Here is a 10,149-nt window from a genome sequence, read left to right on the forward strand (position 1 = left end):
GTAATACATTGAACTGAGCTAGATTTCTGAACCAGTGATAAAGTGAGTCTTCTCTTTGGAGAGACAGGTAGATCGGAGAAAGCACATATTCATAGGAAAAGGGAGAAAAGTATAGAAATCCTCAGTCAGTGGAAGGAATAATTGAAAGACAGCATGAGTGAAATGGTAATGTTATGGAGGCATAGACTAGGTAGTCAGTCTTATAAGGCAAAGAAGTAAAATCATGCTCTGTGAATAGACAATTAAATATGGATTTAAAAGTAGATATAAAAGAATACAGAGATTATATAGGTATGGGTATGTATACAGATATAGATACGAACATAAATGTAAAGTAACTTAAAAGATAGGCTCAGTCTATCATTTTATGTTAGTGTAGGTAGTGTTCTCTGTTACTCATGACAATGACTAATTTGGGAGGACAAATTTGAAGCACCCATTGGATTGAGATGCACATAAGCTTATACAGTTATGCATTCTTAGAGGTAGACTAAAATCATCTCTATGTTTGCATGCCTATAAATTTCAGTGTGCAAAAGTATGTATACTCTACATCAATTAACAATTATTTTCTATGAATTCTCCTTATAAACATATTCTAGAATGAGTATTGAGTCATTCTGTTTTACTGTTACACTCACTGTAAACATGCTTTATGAAATAAAACCCTGCTGAGTCCTCCTTTCACCTCTGGGTTCCTCAAGCTGAAGATTATGGGGTTTAACATTGGGGTAATAACCCCATAGAGCATGGCAGTGAGTCTGTCCCTGGCTGCAGAGTGTTGACTGGAGAATGGGTGAATGTAGGTAAATATTACTGTACTATAAAATAAACCACCAAGAGGTGGGAAGCAAATGTGGAGAAGGCTTTGTTCTTCCGTTCCACAGACTGGATCTTTAGGATGGTGGATATGTGTTCATGTAGGAGATGAAGGTAGTTAGGAAGGCAGCAATTCCAAAGATACCTGCTACCACTACAATAAATATTTCTTCCATGTAGGTGGATGAACAGGAGAGGGTCACCACTGGGGGGATGTCACAGTAGTACTGGTTAACCAGATTGGACTTACAGAAAGACAGGCAGAAGGTGGACACTGTATGGAGGAGGCAATTGAGAAACCCTGCTGCTCAGGTCACAGCTGCCAGCTGGGCACAGCGAGCCTTGGTCATTTTGAGGGTGTAACGGAGGGGGAAGCAGATGGCCACATACCGGTCATAAGCCATGACAGCAAGAAGGAAGACCTCAGTCCTCGTCAGAGCCACCAAGAAATAAAGCTGCAAAGCACAGCCCAGGAAGGAAATTCTGTGATTCCCAGTCAACAGGTTGTCCAGCATCTTGGGGACAGTAGCTGATGGACAGAATATGTCTAAGAGGGACAGATTGGCCAGGAAGTAATACATGGGTGTGCACAGCTTCTTCTCCGTCACGATGTCCAAGAGAATGGCCCCGTTTCCCACCAAGGTGACCTGGTAGATGACAGCAAAGACCACAAAGAGAGGATAGCGCACCTCAGGGAGGTCAGAGAGCCCCGGGAGGATAAAGTGAGTTCCGGGGGTGAGATTGTAGCCGTCCATCTCCTCTTTCCACGGGGGTCTCTCTGGAGGGAGGGAAGGCAACAAATGGGTTAGAGAAAAAAGCAAGGAAGTATTTATTAGAAATTTGGAAAATCGTTGTTTGTGGTTGGTGATTAATAAGCTAGCCATATATTAATTAGAGATCCATTATTAGAACTGTTGTTAAATACACCTCCTGATTTCATGTTGTCTCTTGGAATGTTCATCTTCAGCTCCTTACAACGAGGAAGCCCTCTGAGACCCTGAGGAGACGTTTAGCAATCCACCTTCTCAGGAAAACCACTGTGGTCCTTTGCCAACGTTTGCAATTTCACAATACAGTGATAGCTGCTGTTGTGTTTTTCATAGATTCTTGGCCATTTGCCTTATTTTGCTTTTTTTATTTCAGTGTGTACAATTTTGTGCACGACCTCAATTTTAAATAACTGAAAAGCATAAGCTACATATTTTACAAGGTATGTAATTATTGAGGGATATAGTTCATATTCAATATTAGATTGGTTTCAGATGTACAACAAACTTAGTGACTCAATAATTACACGTATTTTTACAGGCTTGCCACAGTACGTGTGGATCCTGTTACCATCCTGCAACATTAGAAGATTATTTGTTGTAATCTCTCTTTTCTACTTCCTTTCCTGTAACTAAATCATTTTAAAATTTGAAGTCTGTACCTTTTTAACCCCATCACCTTTTTTACTCACCTCACCCTCCCACCCCCGATTTCACTTATTTGTACACAAAAACAAACAAAAAAGTGGAAAATAATTTTTGTAACTGCTATCAACTGGCAGACATATAATAAATGACTAATTATTTTTTTGTGTATAAGATGTGTCTCTTAGACAACTTGTATCTGTTGATAAGAACAAATACAGAAATGCTTTAATAACAGAATCATAATCATTTAACAATGAATTTGAATAGGTTATTTCCATAATTAATGTAATTTAAAAAATTTAAATAGCCTACATAATATAAACAAAACAAGAAAGCAAAACATAAACAGACTCATCAACACAGGGAACAGACTGCTGGTTACCAGGGAGGGGAGCAAATGAAATAGGTGCACAGGATGAAGAGTTACAAACTGCAATTTATTAAGTAATCTTGTCACAGGGATGGAAGTACAGCATAGGCAATGCAGCTAAAAATACTGTGATATATTTTCCAGAAACATATAATGTGGTGAGCATTTGGTAATGTATACAATTGAATCACTTAGCTCATCTGAAATCAACATATATATCATTGATATTTCAGTAAAAATTCTTGAAGGAATAAAGGAAGAATAAAATGGTTGATCGTGTCTAAATGTGAATGAAACTATAAACAAGTACATTCACATGATACTCAATTCCCACTCCCCTTAGAACAAATATTTCAGTATGTTTCTCTTTCAATACCCAAGGAAGCATAAGATCACAAAAATTATGGATGATTGAATTTCTTGGCCAGAGTAACTCCTTTAAATTTTAGACTGCATTTCTGTGTATTTTAAAGTTCTCATAGTCATAATGTTGAGTTACTTATGAAAACAAACTAAATGAAGGACTAAAAATTAATGCTTCTAAGGATATTCCTGTCACATTGGAAACCATATAATTTTTAGTATCATATGTATATGACAGAGGAATAGGAATAGATTAAAAAATAAATATCCTTTTCATTGGTTCTACCTCTATATTTTTTTGTCTATTGGACATTGTTAATGGTATATTCCTCAGATAAAATGGGTAGTATAAAAAATACACATTCTATATAATGACATTTTTACAAAAGGAATGAAATTATTTTCTACCAGCTTCTTTAATGCAGTATTTCATTATAACCATCCTTTCTTTATTTTCTTCCTGTCTTACTTCTGTCCATCTGTCTGTCCTTTGAAAGCAGCAGAACTCATTATGGTTGACAAACTTTTTATGAAATTGTACTATTTCTGATATATTTCATTAAACTGGAGAATTACTGAATATCTACCTGAGTGTTTCTGACACTAAACTTTAATTGACATTTAATTAATGTACAATGTTATGTCTCAGTGTACAACATAGTGTTTTGACACTTACATGCTTTGCTAAATACTCACCAAGATAAACGTAGACACTACCTGTATATAATATCATATAAATTTTCCACAATATTATTGACAATAATCTCTGTGCTGTTCTTTCATTCCTGTGGCTAATTTATTTTAAAATCGTCAGCCTGCCCCTCTTTGTCCCCTTCACCCACTTTGGCCGCCCTCCCATCCCTCTGCCCCATGCAGTATTTAAGGGAGGAAATCTGATGCTACTTGTGGGATGATTTTACTCATTCCTCAGTTCACAGAGGTGTGTATCATGCTTGAGAGGCAAAGAAAATATGTTATCATGATGTGAAAGTCATGAAATTTAGGAGCAAAATGCCTATACTAACCATAAAATGCTGGGATATCATTATTCAGTTAGCAGGTGTTTACTGAGTGAATTAAAATGACTGAAACAAAAAATCCACCTAGTCAGGTCACATGTGAGCTTACAAATTCTCAAATGTCAAGGTTCTACAAAGCTACAGTTTCAGTTCTCTACACCTTTGTATGTTCTTATGTTTATATGTTCATTTCATTTTCTGAAAATATTTTAGTAAATTTGTGAAATTTTTAAAGGTACTTTTGACTACAAGAAAAGTAATATCATGAGACATTAAGTATTAAGTTCTACATGAAATGTTCATTTTCCTTTAAACCTACACTTACAAATTTGATCCCTGGTTTTACAATAATTATTAGAAATAAGTCAAAACATTCTCATAAATACATAAGCTAGATCTACATCAGGTCACATAATCAATACACATCCTTTTAAATATATATTTCCCTATATTTTGTACTTTTTAAAAATTTTAAATCAAACTTGTGTTCTTGGCATAAAGTGTGCACAGTTTGTTCATTTGGGAAGACAACTTGTATTCATATTAACAATACCTTTATTTCAAGTCAAACATGAAATATTAGGTATTTGTCATCTCATTAGAAAGATAAGGTTGATGATATTCTTGATAATATATTGAATAAATTCTATAACCCTCCATATTTATCCAAGTGATGAATAGAACATACAATAGAGAATCAGAGAAATTCTTATGAAAAGCAATCACTCACCTTCTTTGTGAGATTAATTGGTGTAACTGTACACATCTGAGTATCTGAAAAATACATGTTAAAATCAGTTGCTTTTTCTTTTTTTTTTTATAAACTCTCCAACATAATGAGAATCAGAGCATGGGATAAATTGGTAAGACTATGCTTCTCTTGACTTATTGAGAAAAAATGCTTCTGTATAATTTATATAACTTACTCCTTGCATAAGGTTGACCCAAATGGAACATATTGAAGGTTTTTTTCTTTCGCAAATAGTTACTTCAAGGATCTGCTACATAGAGAAAAAAAGCATTAGTTACTCAAGCAACAATAATCACTGATAAATCTTGGTACGTAAGATAATAAAAATTTTATAATTACTTTGGCAGTAGAAAATATAATTACATCTTAAATTTCTATAAAAATAGGAGAATGTTTTTATAAAAACTTTACTTTAAAAGAAATTCATAGTCTTGCTTTTTAAAAACTCATTGAATTGACTGCTAATCTAAATTAACCAAAAGGTCTTTCTTTTATTACTTATTTATTATAAATGTAATGCCTTTATTTCCTTGTAATACCCTTCCTTTCTCTCAGGTGTCATGGACCACTTTTCTAGGGTACATACATTCAGACCTGTGGGTTAGAAATATTATGACATATATATTCTGATACAGCAGAACTTTACATACAAAGATTTTGCATACATACCTGTGTGGGCATGCACAATATTTAGGATTTAAATGAAACAATTTCAGGCATTAAAAACACAAACTCTATAAAATTCTAATTTCTCCTCTTAATCTTATCCATGTAATAGTCAATTTTAACTATATCTCAAAATGTATACATTTTATACCATATTAAAACTTTGTAAACAACCACTTATTTATCTGAGCTTAAAAAGTCCAGAAAATGACACACATTTATAGCCTTTTCAGTTTCATAGTACTCATTCCCAATGAAAAAGATTGAAAAAGAGAAAGCCAAGAAAAGCATAAAATTAAAACTGAAATCTCATGTATATGGAGTGTGAATGTTATAATTTATTCTATAGGGGATGTTATAGCCCCTTTTCTCTTAGGGGGTATACACAATAATAAGAACTCTAGAGAGTATTCTTGTGTTCTTCATAAATATACATTACTATGAACCTAATAACAGGAAATGATTAATAAAAACACTTATTTTATATTTAATCAAATGAATGTAAATCAAAGAAGCTAAATTAAAGAAGACTGAAAATTTAGTGACTGTCTAGGCTAACATTAAATAATGATCAATAATTGAATTTCAAGACAAAAGTAAAGAGGAAAATTGTGTTACCCTTATTCTGTAATTGGTTAAATCATTCTTTCAAAATATGATTGTACTACACACTTGGAAAATTTTGTATTTTTCATGCTACAAGTAAACTTTAGCAAAATCTTCATGCATTGTTACATGTGTTTCTATTGCTGAGATCATCTAAATTAGAAATTTTGTTACAGCCCTTCAGGCTCAAATTGAGTGTAATTGCAGACTTATTTCCACCTATAATTGCTAACTTGTTCTGTATCAGAATAATGGATTAATGTAAAATTAATTTGTATTCATGAATTTAATAAATAGGTATATGTAGATCAAGCAATATATGTGCATTTATTGAGTTGAGGTGAAGGGTATATAGATGTCCATTATAACACTGTAATTTTCCTGTAATTGTGTAAACACTCAAGATAAAATATTGGGAAAAATTAAATATGAACATATAAAAGACACTGAAAAATGAATTTCACAGTGCAGCCACATACCAACATTCCTATTTAATCTCCCTATGACTGGGAAGCTCTTAGCTTTACTCTACATTTTCATTGGGAAACATTTTATTTCCATTTATCCCCAAAAATCAGCTATATGGACATCTATGTTAGCCATTTTTCATTTTTTACATTTCTTTACTGATATATTCATTTTGTAATTATGTCATTACATAGTTTATATTGTACTTTCTGAAATAGATTTTAATTTCAATTTTTTAATGCTAACTTTTAGGCCTTTGGGCAATAGAAGTGAATGCCCTGTTATAATCAGGAAATTCCTACATATCGCTTCCTACGTCCTTTCAAATATATTGTTCCTCTCCACTGCTAGAATTTGCTTGATTATTGTGTTACTTGGAAATCATAAGACTGATGAATCAAAGCACACCCTCAAAAGTGTTGCTTAAGCACATAGTCAACAGTGCAGTAACATCTCTCTACATTGACAGACAGTAACTACACTAGTTGGGTGAGGACTTACTAATGTGCATAATAGTTAAATCATTATGTTGTATACCTGAAACCAATGTAACATTGTATATCAACCAAACTTCAATCAAAATATATAAAAAATGTTGCTGAAGCAAAAGTAGAGATATTCTTCTACCACACTAAAGTGGGTGAAATTCATTCACCAAACATGACCCTGCACCTGGGTTCCCATAGGTTTCTCCTCAGCATTCTAGTCACGTGGCTCTAATTCCCAAGAATGAAATGTGCTTGGCAGCTGCATCCGTCCATACCCCCATCCACTGCAGCCCCAGCTGTGCACACTCAGCCGCCTGCAGCCCTGGTCACCGCGTCGGGGTCCTGACCCCCAGAAAGAGGAAAGGGCGTGGGAGCTCCATTGAGTCCCTTGGAAATTGTTCAGTGAAAGCGGTTCTAAAATGTCAAAATACTCTGCATTTAAAAGGTTTCAGCTATCTGGGCACCCTCAAATGGCGGGGGATCCTGAGCATATTGATTTTATTTGAGACAGATCTTTAGAAAGCAACGAGCAGTGTCAAGTAGTGCATATATTCTGAGTTCTTATAATTTAATTATATTTATCATAATTACCTCTAAATTGATTATACTGCTACCCCGGTTGAATTATTAGTGAGACCATCAGCCTTGTGTAACATTTTAAAACCACCTTTTGTCTGATTTTTCATTTGTTATTTTGTTACATTATGAGTTGCCACTAATACTTACTCTCTATTTAACAGTGGGTGTGAGGTTGGGGAGATAGTCAGATAAGGAAGCAGCAGGGAGTAACCCCTGCCCAGTCAAAGGACAGCCTGGGCCCTGGAAAAGGACAAAGCCTGACGGAGGCTCCAGGAATGTAGAGAAGAAGCAGGGTGCTTGAGGTTCAAACAATGTAACAATGTCCCCCCCACCAGGAATCAGTGATACAGAGCAGCTTGCTGACCACAGACACCATAGGCCCCTTCGTTTACAGTGGGGCAGCCCTGCAGCCTTTACTGAGATAGGTTAAATCATAACTAGCATTCTGGCTAAACCTACAGGAAAACTAACAGCTCCCACTGCACCAGGCATAAAACCCTGGACACCGAGACCCCGAGCGGCGGCCTGGCCCCTTCCTGCACCCATGGGGAGTTCCATACTTCCTGTTATCCTGAATAAAACTTTCTCTGTAAATCTCCTACCTTGCTTGTTCATGAAGTTCATTCTTCCACTGTGAACAAGAATCCCGGCTTCAACAGAACTCCCCGTTCAACCATCATCAGCAAGAACAGTTTCCAGACTAATGATTACAATTTCCAATCTCTCTTGTACTTAGATGGATCGATCTTAGAAAAAGTTCAGTTCAAGCAATCTGGCAAATTTGATGTGTGTATATTCCGTGTCATAATTATAAACAAGGTAGGAAATTGACCACTACATTCCTAGTTGTAATAGCGGGGCTTTGCTTACACACCTGTTACTCATCTTTGAAAAGGGACATCTGTACGGTGGTCCAAGACATTGCCCACAGCCCAGAACTTCCTCTGCAAAGACATTTTCATTTAAGTAGACTTTCAACTACCACACAGTTCTAAATCTTTTTTGATTGAATTCATAATCTTGTAATTAGGAGCACATTAAGATCATGCATTATATTTTATCTCTGACCACTATGCAGTTACAGTCACTTCTGCATCTTATTTCCCATGCTCAGGTTATCACCCACCCATTTTTGTTCTCTGTTGTAAATTATTTGGCACATTCTATAAGGTTGACTTCCACAGAATCAACACTATACAATTGTCCAATCTCAATCTTTAAGAAATGATATTGAAGTTGTCAAATTTTAATAAAAGGTAGATAGAAAGGAAGTGAATGAATAATTACTTTATAAATTATTTTCAGGATAATTAGTATGATAGAAATATAGAACCCCCAATAATCACATTATAAAGGTAATGAGATTGCTGTTCTCAATATCACAGAATACATGGAAGATGAGTAACATTTTCCAAAGTTGATGCATCAAAGAAGGTGAAGACAATAAAGTTGAGAAAAAAAAAACATGAATTTACCAGATACTAAAATTCTTAAATAGTAACAACTGTAGTGTGATTCAGTTTGAAGGAGAGATCAGTCACAGCACTGCTAACCGGACACAGGTATCCCCTAAACCAGTCCCGCCTTTCCATCCTGGGAGATTTCTTTATTATGCATCCATGAGCCCTTGTCACTATGCCTGCATCGGATTTGTGGTATCTCTAGTTGCCTTTCTGTATAAACTGTAACAATAGCATGGCCCTTCATGAAACATTCCATTTTTCACAGTGGAATGGATCTCTTACATATGTGGGACATTTGGCACATCCTTATAATTTTCATTTACAAGCCATTCAATACAGGTTCTTCGAATAAACAAAATGATTGACAAGACTATCTAGTAAAATTACACTTTATACAGTTGACTTTGCTAAGTTCCATGAGATTCTGTAGTTTTGGAAAGACGACTTAGACAAGAATGTTCTGCTGAGATCCACCTAGGGAACAAGGTAACTATGAAAGCACTGTGAGAAAAATATGTAACCATATTGCATTTACTTAAATAGTCTGCTAATGTAAATTTTCAGTTGTTTTCCATTGGTGTTATCATGCTGTGGAAAAAATTCTCCATCATAAAGTACAGGAAAATGTTCATAAAGTGTTACTTTTAATTGAGTAACTGCAAAAATTGTGCTGGTATAGAAGACATATAACTAAGTCCAAGAATAATAAACACAATCTGAATTTGTTTCTCTCTCCTCTCCATTTATTATTGGTAATTAGTTGTTCTTTCAGGTTTACGTTGGGCTTTACGCCACTTTGTGATGATTCCCTTTTCTCCCAGGGCATCGAAAGTTGCCAATACGGAAGAATATCAAATCTGATTTTCAAGGCCAATATGCTGCTAATCATTCTAGACAACAAGCATCGTCTAAATGTCAGTAGATGTCCACAGATAGCTGAATTAAACTTTTCCTGAAGCTCATATATATTGCCTACTCTTCTGCATTCATTGCTGTAATCTGATTTTAAAAATAAGTGTACAGCTTTATACATTCTGATATTTTAAAGCCGTATCAGACCCGTGGCCCACGGAGACGCGCCCCCGTCGGCCCCGGGGGGACCCCGCCGAGCCGGTGGCCGAGGAGCAGGGGCAGCAGCTGGA

At 35.4% G+C, this 10,149-nt stretch overlaps 1 pseudogene; it reads right to left on the reverse strand.

Moving 5' to 3' along the window:
• Nucleotides 1-637: 637 nt before the first annotated feature.
• LOC108409841 (olfactory receptor 5V1-like) lies at nucleotides 638-8,490 on the reverse strand (annotated as a pseudogene).
• Between the last annotated feature and the right edge of the window lie 1,659 nt (nucleotides 8,491-10,149).

The sequence above is a fragment of the Manis javanica genome, chromosome 14 (genome assembly GCF_040802235.1).
Source record: "Manis javanica isolate MJ-LG chromosome 14, MJ_LKY, whole genome shotgun sequence".
In the NCBI taxonomy this organism is placed as follows: Eukaryota; Metazoa; Chordata; class Mammalia; order Pholidota; family Manidae; genus Manis; species Manis javanica.